Below are 6,065 nucleotides of genomic sequence, written 5' to 3'. Positions count from 1 at the left end.
TAAGATAGGAAGCTAGAACAATGAAATCACAAGAAATGTATTGTAGGATGCCTACAGTTACTATCAATTCAACAACCATTTGTTCCCTGCAACAATTTATGAAAATCACTTTGTCACATAAACACTTGAAAACTTACTAACCTTGAAGAATAGTCCATAGGTAACAAGAGCTTTGTTCATATGTATATTTCTCCTTGGACATAATCTAGGAAGTAAAAATAGAACATAATTTTCTCACTTAGGTGGTTTGGGCGCATGTGTAAGAAGTAGATATTGAATCCTACAGTAGTATGGTCCTTGTTCATTGGATTATTTCGACCCAACTAAAATTTAAAGTAGTTTATCATGAATTGTTTCTAGAAATAGAATCATAAGATGAATATATAATGCCATGGTAATATGGAATTACTAGAAAACACAAAATGAAAATGAAGCACCCAAGTTTTGAAAGGATTCCATTGATTTCTCCAATGACAATGAAGGGGGGAGGTTTCCATCTCCTTGTTTAGGTGGTGCATTAAAATTTTGTGAGATTGGAGACATCCTAACTATCCTTAGGGAGGTGTTTCTTGGAGTGCGAGAGAAATATCATGTATTCAAAATCAAATTTGATATGTAAAAAATTAAAATCATACATTTGAGAGTAAGTATATTTTGAGCAATATGTTACTTGGATATGACTTATTTCAATTTTTCGAACAAGAGGATTAAGCAAAACTTGAGATAACGACTAACTTATCTGATTTCTCCATTACTCATTATGAGGTTAAGCACCCAAGTTTTGAAAGGCTTCCATGGATTTCTCTAATGACATCGAAGGGGGTAGGTTTCCATATCCTTGTTTAGGTGGTGCATTAAACATTTGTGATATTGGATACATCCTAACTGTCCTCAGGGAGGCATTTCTTGGAGTGCCAGAGAAATATCCTAAATTTGGAACATGACTTGGAGTGCTTCCACCTATTTCATGAAGGCTTGGTGATGGCATTGTAAGACCTCTGTTTGAAGGTGTTGTTGTTTTTGAAACAGACTCTAACAATTTTTCTTCCACATTTTCCAAAAACTCTTCAAACTTTTCTTTCGTAAGTATTTCCTCCTTTGTAAGACTAGGCCTTGGTTCAGACCATGGTGTTGAAAATTGTCTCTCCCAAGAGAATGTGCTTTGGCATGGTACTTGCGATGCTAGAAGGGATCGAGTACTTTGAGATCCTGGTGATCTATTTGCAACTGGAGTAGTGAATGGCAAAATGTTGTTAACACCCACATCTTGCCTCTCCAATCTAGGCCATTGATATTGACGAGGCCCTAGATAATTTAGCTTTGGTCAATGTACCTAAAGAGAGAACTGCAACTTTTTATCCCAGTATAGTGAAAAACACGATGACTTTACTTTCCCACTAATAGCACACATTCTACATGATGAAAAATAATAGGAACCTAGGACAAAACTGCAAGATACTTCTCTAGAAATATTTCTTTAGGCAGCAGGATACTAACAAATAAATGATCAGTGCTTGACTGTGTATTTGGATAAGAAGTAGTTTCCACATGCAACATCCACTGTGGATGCTCCAAAAGTGAACATAAAAGATACATAAGAAGATGTGAATCTGTGGGTAGTTTCACAGACCATCTTTTGTTTACTTGTTATAAATTTCCCATCTTCCCTTAAACTCACACACATATTCCTTCTACAAGTTCTGCACATTTCCCCATATAAATTAGAACTGTACTTTGGAAGTTACCACTTGATTGAGAAAGTTAGAAATCCAGGTTGATATTACTCAAAATCATACTTAAATATGTTTTTACCTTTAATCCGTTGTATTGTGTAATCTGCACGAGCACTACTTTGTGGTAACAACCCCTTAACCCACTCTCCTTTCATCAATGAATACAACCTTCAATCATGAAAAGGAACATTGAACACCATGACAAAAATGAAATTGTTTAGCTATCAAAGATAACTCTTAATAGACATGTTGAGGACAGAAGTAAAATAATACCTTATTAGATTAATTTAATACCATTGATAGTTCATGTAAATACTAAAGAAATAATAGATTATAAATTCTATGAAACATCTTTGGAGTCGTACCTAGACTAGTCTTGTCTTTCATGTGGCAGGCAAGGAAGATTAAGATAATATTTTACTTACAATTTCTAACTAATACAAGCCACAAAAAAATGCCAAAATGTATCAATATTCAAGAAATCTACAAAATAAGTTATAACAAATAACATAACACATGGCATGTTTGGCACTTGCTTCTTTTTCTTTGCAAATCCTAACATGTCTCAGAAAAACTTATGTTAGCTATGTCTAAATGATGCGAGTTTATGTTTTCTATTTAAATTTCTAATTCAGTCCTTTGTAGCATTATCCAAGAAATTTGGCTCCTTCAGAGGAAATGAAAACTATGTGTGTGCAATACAATTTAACAATACAAATTGGTCCTATTTTATAATGAAAAATGTTAAAGTCACAATGAAGTTGTGAAAATTGGGGGAAAATAAAAATGTTTACATATCAAACTAAATGTATCCATGTAACAATTAACCCAATCTAAGTGTGCATATCTAGAAGTGACTGGATAATGCATCTCAAGGGTAATGCAACTCATCGCATATTGGAAATCCCTTTAACACACACATTCACATACAAACACATGTGGATGAAGGACACATCTTGACCACTAGGGTAGGTGTCCCATGAATGCCAATTTCTAAAAGACATCCCTAAAAGACCATATAAGGGGACCTTCTAATATAATGAAGCCTTCAAGTGCAAATTCTTAGAGTATTAACACTCCAATACTATAATTTAATGTAATCAAGTTTACAATAGATTAAACTTTACTAAATAGTTATTAATCGTAAGTGTCATTAATTAAGAGGTCAAGATAAAACCACAGAACTTGCTACAAAGAAATGCACTCTATTAGCATGCATTTTAAATGAGCATTTTTCCTTATGAGCCCAAGCCATAGAGGGAACTTTGTGAGTGTATGCAAAACTTTCTTAGAGCTTTATGGTCATTCCTCTAGGCGAAGGTCAATTTCTAAGCCTTCTACTAAATCTATTAAGGCCAAGAACACCATAGATATTGGGGTGTTTATTGGTCACTGACTAATCAACACAACCCTTTCCTTGCACAATGAAGGAATGCCTTGAAGTGACAATCATAAAGTGTCAGAGATTAAAGGTAGTGCAAACAAAGGCGCCTAGGTTGTTGGTGGTTTGAGTCTACTCAAAGGAACTGACAGACACAAATAAACTTGAAAATTTGACAACATGGCTCATATGGCAAGAGCTCTGTGACTATTTCTATTAGAAATGGAAAAACCCAAACTGTTCTTTAGGGACTAACATGATAGTCCAAGAAAAAAAATTAATGGCTTAGATGTGTGCTTAAGGATATGGTAAAGTAATATTCCTAGATGTAATCATAGGTAGATTGGTAGTTAACACGTTTCAATCAAGGTCACTTAGGCCAAAAACAAAGGATTTCTTTTGAACCTAAGGTTGCATGCCAAGTTTTCAACAAAATATCCGAATAAAAAGTATTTGACAAAAACATTGCTAACAATGTAACTGTTAGGGGAACTTAATTCGAGAGGGTTTTGAAATAAAAGAAAGCTTTCAAATTATGGGCAAGTCTATCATATGGAAAACATTAATATTTTGGGTGAACTTTCTTGATTTTATAGTAAATACAAAGAAAAAACTAGAGCTCACGCATAGGATCCTTGTGGACCAACAACAACTTTTGTTTGCAGGAAACCAACTTGATGACCATTATCTATTGTCTGACATATGCAAAGACAAATTTCTAATTTTGGTGTTGTGCCTAGACAAAAGGAGTGATGGGAAAATGTGTGTTTTCATCCTCATAGACTATTTCTTTCAAGGATAACGTCTCAAATAAACCCCTCCACTTCAGCTACTATAATTTGTCATCAAGTTTACAATATATTAAATTTTACTAAAGAGTTATTAATCATAAGTGTCATTAATAAAGGGATTAAGAAAAAAACACAAAACTTGTTGTAGAGCAATGCCCTCTATTAGCATGCACTTTATTTGTGCATGTTGCCTGATGAACCCAAGCCACAGAGGTCACAATTTATAGTTATATGAGAAACAGGTCACAAACCTTCTCTCATTCTGTGTTCAATCACATGTAGTGATTCACAACACCTATATCAGAACTATACAGGAGGATCTATTCAAACTAAGAAAAATAAAAATAAAAATTATTAAACTTGACTAAAGAGTTATGTACTATGAAGTGTATCTATATTCCGAAGGTTTCTTTATTATTCAATTTTCATATCTGAATGATTGTCCAAAAGGTTTTGAAGAGGATCCTTGGTTCTAGGGCAGAGCATATCCTTTTGTTATCCCATGGTTTCCACACTTCAACCCAATCACTATGTCTATCACCAAAATGGCAGTTTGGTTTCATGTCTTAATTTTCCAATACTAGTTTGGAATTTATCAGTATTTGAAGATGTTGTCAATACCTTGGGAACAATTTAAAAAAAAATCTTGAACATATTAAGTTTGGTTTTTTCACATATGCTTGAGTAATTAGATTAACATCACCATTGTGTCTTCTAGACAAGATGACACTTCAAAGGCACAAACCAAAACCAAAACAATGGAAATCATGTAAGCAACAATTCTTGGATGATGAAGATGATCAGAATACAAAAGATCCATCACCCACAGTTTCAAATAAGGATAACATAACCTATATAGAAGCATAGATTGAGGAATCAAATATTCCTCATTCTTTGTTCAATCACATGCAGTGATTCACAACACCTATATCAGAACTATATAGGTGGATCTATTCAAACTGAGAAAAATAAAAATAAAAATGATTAAACTTTACTAAAGTGTTATGTACTATGAAGTGTATCTATATTCCGAAGGTTTCTTTATTATTCAATTTTCATAACTGAATGATTGTCCGAAAGGTTTTGAAGAGGATCCTTGGTTCTAGGGCAGAGCATATCCTTTTGTTATCCCATGGTTTCCACACTTCAACCTAATCACTATGTCTATCACCAAAATGGCAGTTTGGTTTCATGTCTTACTTTTCCAATACTAGTTTGGAATTTATTTGTCTTTGAAGATGTTGTCAATACCTTGGGAACAAATTAAAAGAAAATCTTGAGCATATTAAGTTTGGTTTTTTCACATATGCTTGAGTAATTAGATTAACATCACCATTGTGTCTTCTAGACAAGATGACACTTCAAAGGCACAAACCAAAACCAAAACAATGGAAATCATGTAAGCAACAGTTCTTGGATGATGAAGATGATTAGAATACAAAAGATCCATCACCCACAATTTCAAATAAGGATAACATAACCTATATAGAAGCATAGATTGAGGAATCAAATATTCCTTTAGTGGATAGAGGAAAATATATGAATACCAATATTTTCCCTTCGAGGGTGATAGACTGATAATTTTCAATCAAACCCCATCACGAGGAATGAAGAGAATTTATGAATCTAATGATTTTGATTTGGATACAGAGTTGCTACTGCAGACAAATCCTGGAAATTTGATTTTTTATTTACAATTAGTCCTTGTGGATCCTTTTCCAAGAGGGTGGATTGAGGTTTAAAGGAAGAAAGGGAAAAAAAGGTAGGATCAAGGATTATTTTCCTCTTTGTTCTTCATAACATTTTCTTTAGTTCTCTTGTTTAGTATCTTAAGCAGTTGAGGACTTGCATGCCTTTTATTACGTAATCATGCACTAATTTACATGGCAAGACTTTCAACCAAGTACATCCAGGCAAACTAAATTATTTCTTCAAGCATCAACTGGGTAGGACTTTCAGCTAATGGTCCTATTCTATAATGAAAATTGTTAAAATCACAATGAAGTTGTGACAATTTGGGGAAAATAAAAATATTTATAGATCAAACTAAATGCATCCATGTAACAAGTAACCCAATCTAAGTGTGCAGATTTGGTTTCATGTCCTAATTTTCCAATACTAGTTTGGAATTTATTAGTCTTTGAAGATGTTGTCAATACC

The sequence above is a fragment of the Pinus tabuliformis genome, chromosome 9 (genome assembly GCF_031772625.1).
Source record: "Pinus tabuliformis cultivar Carrire ecotype Pingquan chromosome 9, CPIR1, whole genome shotgun sequence".
Classification (NCBI taxonomy): Eukaryota; Viridiplantae; Streptophyta; class Pinopsida; order Pinales; family Pinaceae; genus Pinus; species Pinus tabuliformis.
The sequence above is the reverse complement of the archived record's forward strand: the minus strand, read 5'-3'. Positions refer to the sequence as shown.